The sequence below is a fragment of the Miniopterus natalensis genome, chromosome 12 (assembly GCF_054644295.1).
Source record: "Miniopterus natalensis isolate mMinNat1 chromosome 12, mMinNat1.hap1, whole genome shotgun sequence".
In the NCBI taxonomy this organism is placed as follows: Eukaryota; Metazoa; Chordata; class Mammalia; order Chiroptera; family Miniopteridae; genus Miniopterus; species Miniopterus natalensis.
The window spans coordinates 36,645,428-36,656,974 of record NC_142092.1 but is presented as its reverse complement, the minus strand read 5'-3'; the positions used below and the strand labels follow the sequence as shown (position 1 = coordinate 36,656,974).

Sequence of the window (11,547 nt, the reverse complement as noted above, 5' to 3'; positions counted from 1 at the left end):
CCAGTAGGAAATAAACGTATTTGTCTACAGGCCAAGGAGTGCCCAGGAAAGGTAAATATTCAAGTCCCACACTCTAATGAGTTTCACCATTATTCAGCCAGTCTGAGATCAGTGTCAGAGAAGGCCCCAAGTATATTCTCACAAAGGAGGACAATGAAGGACTCGCCTAAGAGAGGAAACAATGGGTCAGTGGTCTGGTCTCAATACCATTTCCTAAATAATTCTCAGGAGAATTCTGGACACAGTGTATACCTGAGATAATCTCTCCTGGCCTAGATCCTCCTGTACTATGGATATGCTTTTATGAGCAGCTACGCCTGTTGCTCTAATGGCAAGCAGTCTCATTGAGTTACCAGGCATAAAATGATATGCAGCAATCATAGCCAACTATATAACACTGCAGGGAAACTTCTCTACCTTCCTTCCCTGCACACTCGTCCTGAGAAGTTACTGCCAAACCATTGCAGTGAGAAGATGGGGGGACCATAAAAAGTTGCTTATTTTCAACAGAACCCTGTAAGGTTGGCTTCTTCAGCTCTCTCTCTGTGAGGCCCTTGGCAGCAAGCTTGGCAGTGATTCCTCTCTGGACTAGCTACCAGGACATGCTTTTGCAATAGCTAACAAATAAATAATAAAGGTCAAAACATTATGACATAGATTTTTATGTTTAGGTCATAACTAAAAAGAAAACATGTTTTGTTATACAAGAGAGAAATTAACAAGAGCATGCATTCTTGTTCTATACATCTTTGATATAGCAGAGTCATCTACATGTGATAATTTAGCTTGTACTGAAATTTTTATTCTATATCCCTGGAATGGGCAATTTATCAAGAAGACATAAAAAAATAGTCCACTTCCCATTCCCCAAGAAATGGCACTAGACAGGTCCTGGTGTCTCTGAGGCCCAAGTTCTTCTGAAATGTTCTTTAAACTTCATCATGGGAAGAAAAGGGAAAAAGTATCATCTATATTTTAGGAAGAAGAGGAAAGTTCACCCTGAGAGGCTTCCAGAATCCAAAAGAGGGACAGTGATTGCCATCTCTGAGACAGGGAGATGACTAGACATGTCGGTTGGGTAAAGGACTTTGTAGGAGCATGGCTGTGCAGGCTCCTGAAAAAGATGAACATTCATTAGTAGTCCTGGGGCCTGAGCAAGGGATTCAAAATGATCAGAAAGCAAGTTGTATTATCTTTTGGTGCCACCCATTTTCAGAGGCCCATGCTGATCAAAAGAAAACTGTATATGCCGGTGCATTGCTAATGCCTGAAGCAGCAGGGCCAGAGGTACCATGGAAAATTGGTGTTCCCAGCAGAGCCTAGACAGTGAAGGCAGCAGTGATGGAGATTCACCAGGGCCCCATGTCACTTGAGAGTGGAATTCTGACAGACTATTTTTTGTTGCTTAAGCCCCTAGAGATCATGGATGATCCAGGAGAAGGGGTTGGGAAGTGCTTAGTCTATTCAGGCTGCTGTAACAAAAATACTAGAAGCTATGTGGTTGTAACAGTAGAAGTTTCTTTCTCACAGCTCTGGAGGCTAAGTTCAAGATCAAGGCACTGGCATATTCGGTATCTCATGAGGACACTCTTCCTGATTCATTGCTGTGTCCTCATGTAGTGGAAGGAACAAGAATCCTGTCTGGGGTCTCTTTTATAAGGGACTAATCCCATTCATGAGGGCCTCACCCTCATGACCTAATCACATGCTAAAAGACCCCACCTCCTAATATCATCAGAAGGGGGGATTAGAATTCAACATTTTGGGAGGACAGAAACATTTAGTCCATCACAGGCAGTGAAAGATCAAACACATGGGAGGTTTAGAGTATAGTGGCTTAGAATACAGATTCTGAAACCAGGTATAGGCTTAAATTCTAGTTTCTGCAACAAATTCTCATGTTTCCCCCAACCTGCTCCCTCCAGATAAAGAAGAGTAGGTCATTACACCATTGTTTAGGAGCTACTGTTTCTAATGAGAACATGGCATATCTCTCAGATGTATAACAGTAAAAATACATTAAGAACTGCTAAGATGATTTATGTAAAAGGCTTAGTACAAGCTTGGCACATTATAAGAATAAATAAATGGCTGGTTTAAGGACATGAAACATAAATAGAAAATGTGTGATTTTGGTAACTGTTCCTTCCGGCCTAGGATTTACTGGTTAGCATAATGGGTGTCGTACATGTTACAAATCTATAGAAAAATACTTTACTAAAATACTAATTAATGATTTCTCATTCTTAAACTACATTTTAAAAATTTAGTTTTCCTCTATTTTTATTCTAAATTCCCCTAAGCTATTAATTTTCAATATGGACCTGCCATGATTAGCCATTTGCTTAGAGAAGAAACAAACTTTTTTAGCCATGAGACTAGAGCTCAGTCCACATCAAAGGTAGTTACTGTGAATTTCTCCCAAAAATATTCAAACCAAGCATATATGGTATTCAAACTGGTTTCTCTAAAAACTGAAGTTCTTACAGGATCAGAGACTATAAACATGAGAAGTATACGCCTGCTATTTTATGCCTCCTCCACAAATTGTTTCCATCCATGTCTAAAATGTCAGTCTGTTTTCATGAATTTCGATCATAACTGGCACCACAGAGCTGCTGGGACTAAGAGTTGGGGTGGGAAGTAATGGAGGGGATTTTGACATCTGCCGAATCCCGTAAAAGCTGTGACATTTGCTTTTGAGACTGGCATCCAGAATGCATAAAGAAGCAAATGAGGAACTAGCCTTTCTGGCCAGTCTGATAGCAAACATCAAGTTCTGAGGTTTTCTCCGTGGACAAATACAAAAGGCAGAGCTTGTGCAGTTGGGCTAAAATTGACAGAAGAAAAAGAGAACTACTGGAGTCAACATACTAACTTGCTCGATAGAAGAAATACTACAGTTTAATAAAGAAAAACTAAGGAGAGCTTTGATACCAATGTCAGTGGCACAGTTGGAGAACATGGTTGTTCCCAAATGGGAAAAGGTTTGAATGAACATGACACTGAGATATGAAATTATAGATCTGTTCTGGCCAGAAGAGACATGAAGGAGGTATCTCATTTAGCACAATTTGTGGTATGAAAGTGGGTTCTTTGTATCTCAACAAATACCAAATAAGTTTAAGTGATTGGGGCAGAATTTTTTTCCTAAGGAAAGTGATTTATTGTTTTAACATACAGTAAACAAAGTTAATATCACCGAAAGCCACTTGACCAAGGAAAACATCCCCAAACGTACCCAAAGTCTGAATGTGCTCCTATTACTTATATGAGAATCAGTAAGATTTGGTGAAATTTGTGATCATACAATAATTTCTTCAGGAACAAAAGCAAATAGTAATAGGGGCACCAGCTAACTGCCTATAAAAGATTCAGTAGTCACCTCCTTTCCATGGTTTTGCTTTCCACAGTTCCAGTTACTTGCAGTCAACAGTGATACAAAAGGGCAGGTGAAAATTTCTCAGCCATCAACATAATTTTCTCCTGACATCCAACCATCAACATTGTCATGGCTTGATAATCCAGGATCACCTAAAGCAAATGATTCTCTTTCTGACGTATCTCATCAGGAGGTCAGTAGTAGCCCAACACTACATCACAATGCCTATGTCATTCACCTCACTTCATCTCATCATTTAGGCATTTTGTTGCCTTACATCATCACAAGAAGGCTAAGCAGAGTACAATAAGATATTTTGAAAGGAAGAGGGAGAAACCATACTCACATAACTTTTATTATAGTATATTGTTGTAACTGTTCTATTTTATTAGTAGTCTTATTAATCTCTTACTGTGCCTAATTTATAAGTTAAACTTTATCATAGGTATGTATGTACAGGAAAAAACATGGTATATATAAGATTCAGTACTACCTGCAATTTCAGGCACCCACTGGGGATCTTGGAACGTATCCCTCTCGGGTAAGGGGGGACTACTGCACAAGAAAAAGCAAATTTAATCAGTAATATCCTTAGTATTTAAATATCCAGCATTAATGATAGACAATGCCACTGGGGACAAATATAAAATATACAAACAAGTATGTAACAATAAATATTTATACAAAGGTTCATGGAGAGGAGTTATTGCTATTCATGTCGCTGTACCAAGACTTCAGCAGGTTGAAGGAAGTTCAGTCAAAGGAAATGTCAGACAGAGATAAAATCCAAACTAGTCCAGTAGGAAGGCTGAACTGATACATCATTGTCCAAATCAGTGGCTTCTAAACCTTTTAATCGCACACATCTACAAATAAAACAAACATATGTGTATATACTCATTGAAGATGTATGCTTAAATTTATAAATATATAAAGATTATATGCATGTACTATTGCACTAACATATTATATACATAGTGCAACACATACAAAATAGAAATTGTGAATGATGAGGTAAAGATGACAGAAATAGTGGTTTATTTATTAATTTATAAAATCTTTCTGTTCTTGCTTTAAATATCATCACTATTATTAAAATTTGTATAAACAATATGATTTAATATATTTGATTTTTTAAAATCCTGGCTTAATATTTATGATTCAGTTCAACTTTATGTTCATTAATTCTGCACTTGACTTCAATGATTATCATCGCTGAAAAGTTAATTTCTAATGATATATGAATGTGAAAAGAAAAAGGACCTCATTATCTTGCCTGCTAAATCATGCTACTCATTATTTAATCCAATTCACCAATTATGCAAAACATTTAGCTTGAATTTGACAGTATGCAACTAGATCTATAATGATAGGGGAAGAAGATCCATATTTCATATATCCTCTTGATCACTTCAAAATTCATCAGAATTTATGATTCATCTTTTACCTCTTCGGCTGCTGAAGAACTGGTGCCATAGGATTAAGAGAAATGTCAACTCTGCCATTTTTTCCACTATTAAGCAGTGCATGAATGATTATCTTTGATCTCAAATATTTTTGCAGGAATCTTTTTACCTACCTGACCGTTCTGTGAAGTAGATAATGAAATCCCAAAGTCCACTTAACCAGGTACATGCAAACTTCACTGTGTGTTAATACGCTGAAATCAAGCGAGAGAGAACTCCACAGCCATTCCTTTGGGTTTGGGGCAACTTCTCTTTCCTTAAAAAACCTCAAACTCTTGTCAGTACATTTGTGCAGGGATGAGTACCAATATGTATATTAAATATCAGTAAATCTTAATTTCCTTTCTCTACATTTTAATGTAAAGTCATAAATTGTAATCTTTTCCACACACCAATGAATGGTCTTATTCACACCCTGGTGAGCATGACCTCCACTTTGAAATGAATGTCTCTCCATAAAAACTTATCTCCTCTCTTCCTACAGAGTGTGCTTTATGATCCATGGAGTAATTCTGCGAGTGGGGTTACAGGTTAACAATTGCTTAACATTTTTAGTGACTTTGGATGGCTGAGTTTATTTCTTCTTTTGTGAAGAGTTTAACCAAAAAATATTACCATTCATTTTCTATAGATTTATTGCAATTCTATTATCTTACCATGTTCAAATTCCATACAAAAACTTGAAAAATTTGGAATGAAAATGAATAATCTCTAAGGAATGTAGACAAGAGAGCAGAAGCTTTTTCTATAAAGGATCAGATATTAAATACTTTTTGGCTTTATTGCCCATACCTATAGTTGTTTCAGCAATTACTCTGCCACTGTAACATGAAAGCAGCCCTGGACAACATGCAAAGGAATGTGCATGGCTGTGACCCAACAAAATGTTATTTACAAAAGTAGGTAGCAGGAAAGATTAGGCTTATGGATCATAGATTGCCAACTCCACATCTAAACAATTGCTTCACCTTCCCTATCTGATTTGTAGTGAAATGAGTCTGTGCAATTTTACATATCTAACTTTTGAGTCATGCTCTTTCCTTGTACTTGAATAAGTAAGAAAAATAGGGAAAGCTAGTGATTTTCTTAATGCAAAATCAGATACTTGTCTTTAGTTTTTCAGATATCTGCTTTACTTTTTGTTCCCAGATGCACTGACCAAATGAGTTGGACCCTTATTGCTTACAAAACTGAATTAATTTGACATAGAGTCAAAAGGCACATTCTGGCCTGGGAAAGAACCAAGGTCTCCTTGAACAGTATCTACTGGCTGGAAACGTCAAGACGAATCTTGTTTGTTTTTGTGTGTGTGATACTATATATGCCAAATGCTACAGGGTCAGCAAAAGCAAAGTATGGCTTGCCAGGAAGAGGGTTAGCTTCCACTGTAGTAAGTAAAAAAATGCCCAGTGATGACTAATACAGGGTGCTACTGGCAACTTAGAGCTCACTTCCCGGCATACTTTAAGATAGGTTCTACCTCAATACCTACACAATGGTTCTCAAACTTTAGCGTCCAGTAGTTTCACCTTGGAAGTTGGTTAAAATACTGATTGTCTGTAGGTTTTCTGGAGTGGGGTCCAGGAATCTATCACCAAGAACTTCTAGTGAATCTGATGAGGCCAGTCAGAAGAAAACATACATGTTGAAAAGCACAGAGTAAATTTTCTGAGTTCAAAATCCCCTTGTAAGGTTGGTGTGACAATTAGTGAAAATATATCTGAAGTTCCCAAGTCAGAACTTGGCAGATAATACATGCTCAATAGAGCTAAATAATTTTTATAATTACTACAGTATAATTATTATTTTATACATAAAGAGAGCCATGAAAACTAGAAGTATTTAAACTGCAATTAGGTGAAAGGGAATTCATATACTTCAACACCAAAAATGGATACAATATGAGAGGGTCAGAAACTGCAAGAGTTAAAAAGAAAGGTCATAACTGCTGAATCATTAGGTAATCATTAAACCAAACTAGAGACAAGTAATGAAGGAAAAGGAGAAAAAGGCCTTAATGACTATTTGCCCATATGTCACAAAACTGAAGCAAAGACATGTTTATTATCTGGATCATCTGGGTCTTAGCGACAGTTCTTTGATTCTCTTTGCCTGAATAAACATGACTTTAAGGCAACAAAATCAAGAAAGTAGCCCTGGCTGGTGTGGCTCAATTGGTTGTAGAGTCATCCCATACACTGAAAGGTGGGAGGTTAAATTCCAGGTCAGGGCACATACCCAGGTTGTGGGTTCGATCCCTGGTCGAGGCATGTGCAGGAGGCAACTGATCGATGTTTCCCTCTCTCTCTCCCTCCCTTTAAAATCAATTTTTAAAAGAAAGTAGTGGGACTTAGAGAAAAGGGAGATTTGCAAACTATAGCTAAAGTCAAGAGAGCCATTCCAGTCTAAAAAGATCATTGCTCTCCTCAGTGAATCCCCAGAGATAGATAGTTTTGCTACTTGCTTTGCCCTTGGCAAAGGATAACCTGGACTTGTTTTCAGCCCAGTCCTGATTCTTCCATTCATTTGTTCATTCATTCATCGAACCAATATTTAATAAGTCCAATCATTTTCCAAGTCAGACCACTGTTTTAAGCACTTGGAACATGAAAGTGACCAAAACTATACATAAAGGACCCTGCCCTGGTAGAACTTACATTCTAGCAAAGATAGGCAGGCAAGAAAAAACAAACTTGATAACTAAGTAAGTTCTACAATATAAAAGGGCAAGGAAGCTGGGGAAAGGGGAGTGTGGGATGCGGAGGTGGTCAAGGTCAGCTTCACTGGGAAAGCGAGACTTGAGTAAAGACCTGAAGGAAGTGAAGGAGTGGGACCAGCAGCTATGGGAGATGAAGCATTCCCAGTGGAGGGAAAAACAAAGGTCACAGCACAGGAGAGTGCTGGGCATTTTTAAAAGAATTCCAAGGAGACCAGTGTAGCTGAGGGAGAAAGAATGAGAGGAATAAACAGCAGTGGGAGTGGAGGAGCCATTGAGATCCCAGGTCGTTGCAGAGCCGTACAGGCCGTTTACTGTAAGAAGTTTGGCTTTTACTCCATAGTGAAATGAGCTGCGTTTCTATGGTTTTGAGCACAGGAGTGGCAGGATCTCAGACTTTACAAGGCTCAGTCTAGCTGACGTGTTGAGAGCGAGCGAAAGGAGAGAAAGCATAGCTCAGACCTGCAATAATCATGGTGCATAGCTCATCACCTCCAGCAACAGTGCTTTACAGAGAGGGGACATGTCACTTGAAGCATGTGCTGCAAGTACTGGTCTATGCTTGAGCTTGAGAACTGACCCCTAACTGAAGGCTCTGACTTGCTACTCAGTTCTGACCTCTGGCCACCATGTCATCTAATTATGTGGTCCCGGCAGTCCCATTGTTCTCTCGAGTTTGCCTTAGCTCCCCCGAAAAAGTTCATAAAGTTCAATCTTTTTCATCTAAGAACTTCCAGAGTTCATCATTACATTCAAAATCAGTCAGTAAATAGAAGCACTTGAAACCTGCATTAAGAGGTAATAAGTATTATATTCTTAGTTTCCACTAAATGCACGGTGCATGCTTTCTGTATTTGAGCAGAGTTAACCTTCTAACTCAGTGAGCTAGTATATTATTGTAATGCCTCTGTGGTAGAAGCCATGTTTTGAAGACATTAATAAGTTAGCAAGAACAGGAGGCAGGACTCAAACCCAGAAAATAATACAACTACATTATAATATGTAATTAGCATTGAAATAAATATTTATTCCTCAAATGCCTGGAAAAAAGTGCTCTCCACAAGCTTATTCATACTATTCTTTAGTCTAGTACATTCATTAATATTGAGAGAACACAGGAAACTTGGACACTTTATCTTGGCCTGACCTCAAAATGGCAAATTAGAGTAAATACACTCTAATTGGACACAGTCAGAACTGGTAGTTACTGGGTTAACCAAAAAAAGAGTGAAAGTGAGGAAAGATAAGAATTTATACATGCATACCTAAGTAATTGACATTTGCTTCAATAATCTCTTCTGGCATTCACTCACCTATCTTTTGCTGTAGAACTTTTGCTTATTGTCTGTACGGCTGTTACTTCCTTGCATAAAGCATCATCTTTGACCTCCAGTTTCAGTTTCTTTCAAGTGGAATTAAAAAATAGGTTTAGCATGAAGAAACAAGAAAATTGACTTCTCTATATATTTCTGAGTATTTTCTAATATTTTATAATGTCTTATTATATTACACAACTCCCCCCGCACACAGACTCTATTCAAAATTTAGATTAGTTTTTGTGGACACAATTATCTTTCTTTTCACACTCATATCTCTTTGGTTTTCATACTATTTAATAAATTATGAAATTTCAATAACAAACACCGTTGGCATAAATAGATTTGAGAACAAAATTAGCTGACTCTCGATCAACATAAAAGTCAACTGATGGGGGCAGAAATGCTTGGGTGTACTAGAGTAGTCTTCCGGCTGCCCGTATTCTTCTGTGATGGGCACAGTCCAGCAGGTTTTTATTGAGGGAGTGGGCAGCGTGGTAACTCTAGTGAAATGGACATTGGTTAACTGAGCATCTATGGTATTGATTATTGATACCAAGTAAGAAAATCTTATTGGGAATTGGAGAACATAGGAACTGAAAGGAGCAATAACAAAAAAATAACTAGCAAAATCCAATCCAGATGAGAAAATCCAGACATTAAGAGTCAGAGTATCTTCATTAGCAGTAAAAGGAACAGATTTGACATTGCTGTTCAGTGTCCCTTCCCACACTATAAGGTTCCATTTTGTCACTACTTGATAAAGTTACTGAAATGACCAAATTTCCTCTCTTCTCTAATTGTTTTGTTTTTCAGACTAAGTCCAAAGAAGGAGTTCTCTCACATGAGAACAACATTTTTATTATCTAAAAAATTAGACATGTTTTACCTTGAGGTTTTCAATTAAAAATAGACGTTTTTTTTTTTTTGAAATTTCAATGTCAGTTACATAAAATTAGTATTTGTCTCTCCCAGAACGTGGAAACTCAGGATCAAATTTTTCTTATATATATATAAAACCCATTGAATTTACAAGGGCTCACATTTGAACATTGGTCTAGGACTAGAAAATAGCTTGAGAGAAAATAATAAGAGATCAAAATACTAGAAAGACTGAATAAATAAACAAGAAACCAACCTTGCAGCTGACTTTTCCATGTATTTTGCCAAGATGCCTAAGGTCATTGGTAAGTACTCAGTTCTTGTATAATACTATCAAAAATATCTACCACAGAAATAGATCAGAAATTGTAATACTTACTTTGCAAAACTTACAAGGCTTGTGTGATGTGTGCTCATGTATATTTATAAAAAATGGGTCAAAATGTAATGTAATAAAAGTCAAAAAGGAACTGGGGACTTAGAAACATTCCAAATTCTCCTATTTATTTTCTTTCTGCTAGAAAAATATCTACAAAAAATTTGATTTGGCATAAATTAATGTGTATACTTATTGACTCCACCTTTAACTTGGGCCCCAACTTTCTGATAACAATGAGCTAAATCTCATGATTACATTCCTGGAAGAGAAACAGTGGGTGCTTACAGTCACCTGTCAGGGAGCACTGCTGCTCCCTTCCTGCTGGAAACCTCACCCCACCTGGCAAGGATCAGACTGGCACTATCTTCAGAGTTACGTCGGTAATTGTTCTATATGAGCTTTTTAATATTTATTCCAAAGCTTCCATGACACTGCATGAGGTTCCTTTCAAACCTCTCTGATTGTTTTGTTTCTTCACAAATATTTTTCCTTCATTTTATCATTAAATATTGGGATTCCTGAGGTTCTTCTATTGGCCCATGGTTCTTCCTAGTCACCTACTCTCAGGCATGATTTCATTCTCTCTCTGAGTCTTGACCATCACATGTTAGGGTCTCCTCGATGAATCCAGTACAGTCCTCTGACCAGCAAGTGATAGCCATGTCAAATCTTCATTGAACAGCTGTATCCAGTGCCCCTTGGATGCTTCAAATACATTTTATCAAAAACTGAATATCTGATCTCCTTTCCTTCCAAAACTACTCTGCCTGGCATGTGTTTTCTCTCACCTGGAACAGCCAATTACCCAATCCAGAAAGTTCTGAGAAAATCCTCAGCAATAATCCTTCAATTGAATTTTTACCATTGAATTTTAATGTTTACTATGTATATAATTAGAGTCTTAAGATGATGCTAGTCTTATTTAGATTAATAAATTCTTGTACTTCACAATAGTACAACCAAAAGGACACTAACGAATTAATCTACTAATAGCTTTTCCTAGTACTACATAACCACCACCATCCCTGGCTCTATCACACTTTGTTTTCTCCCCCCAATGTAGGCTCTTTGCAGGCTCATGGTCCGAATCATGCTTTGAGAATCTCAAATTTGGGTAATCTTGTCGATATACAGCTACACAAAAGCAGCCAACACCTCAGACTGCATGTGCTTTACTTAAGAATACAAAAAACAGCCCGGCCGGGCGTGGCTCAGCCATTGAGCGTCGACCTGGGATCCAGGCGATCAGGGTTCGATTCCCGGTCAGGGCACATGCCCGGGTTGTGGGCTTGTGATCAATGACTCTCTCATCATTGATGTTTCTATCTTTCTCTCTCCCTCTCCCTCTCCCTTCCTCTCTCTGAAATCAGTAAAGCTATATTTAAAAAAAAATACAAAAAACAAAT

At 37.7% G+C, this 11,547-nt stretch overlaps 1 long non-coding RNA gene across 2 annotated transcripts; it reads right to left on the bottom strand.

Moving 5' to 3' along the window:
- Nucleotides 1-3,160: 3,160 nt before the first annotated feature.
- On the bottom strand, nucleotides 3,161-10,369 carry LOC107532330 (uncharacterized). 2 transcript variants are annotated; one of them, XR_001602722.2, is made up of 4 exons: nucleotides 8,878-10,369; nucleotides 6,341-6,461; nucleotides 4,962-5,042; nucleotides 3,161-4,248 (listed from the first exon to the last, which is right to left on the bottom strand). It is a non-coding gene; the product is annotated as an uncharacterized LOC107532330 (long non-coding RNA). The 2 variants fall into 2 exon arrangements; XR_015715440.1 differs by lacking the exon at nucleotides 8,878-10,369 and having other exon boundaries at nucleotides 3,163-4,248; nucleotides 6,341-6,842.
- Between the last annotated feature and the right edge of the window lie 1,178 nt (nucleotides 10,370-11,547).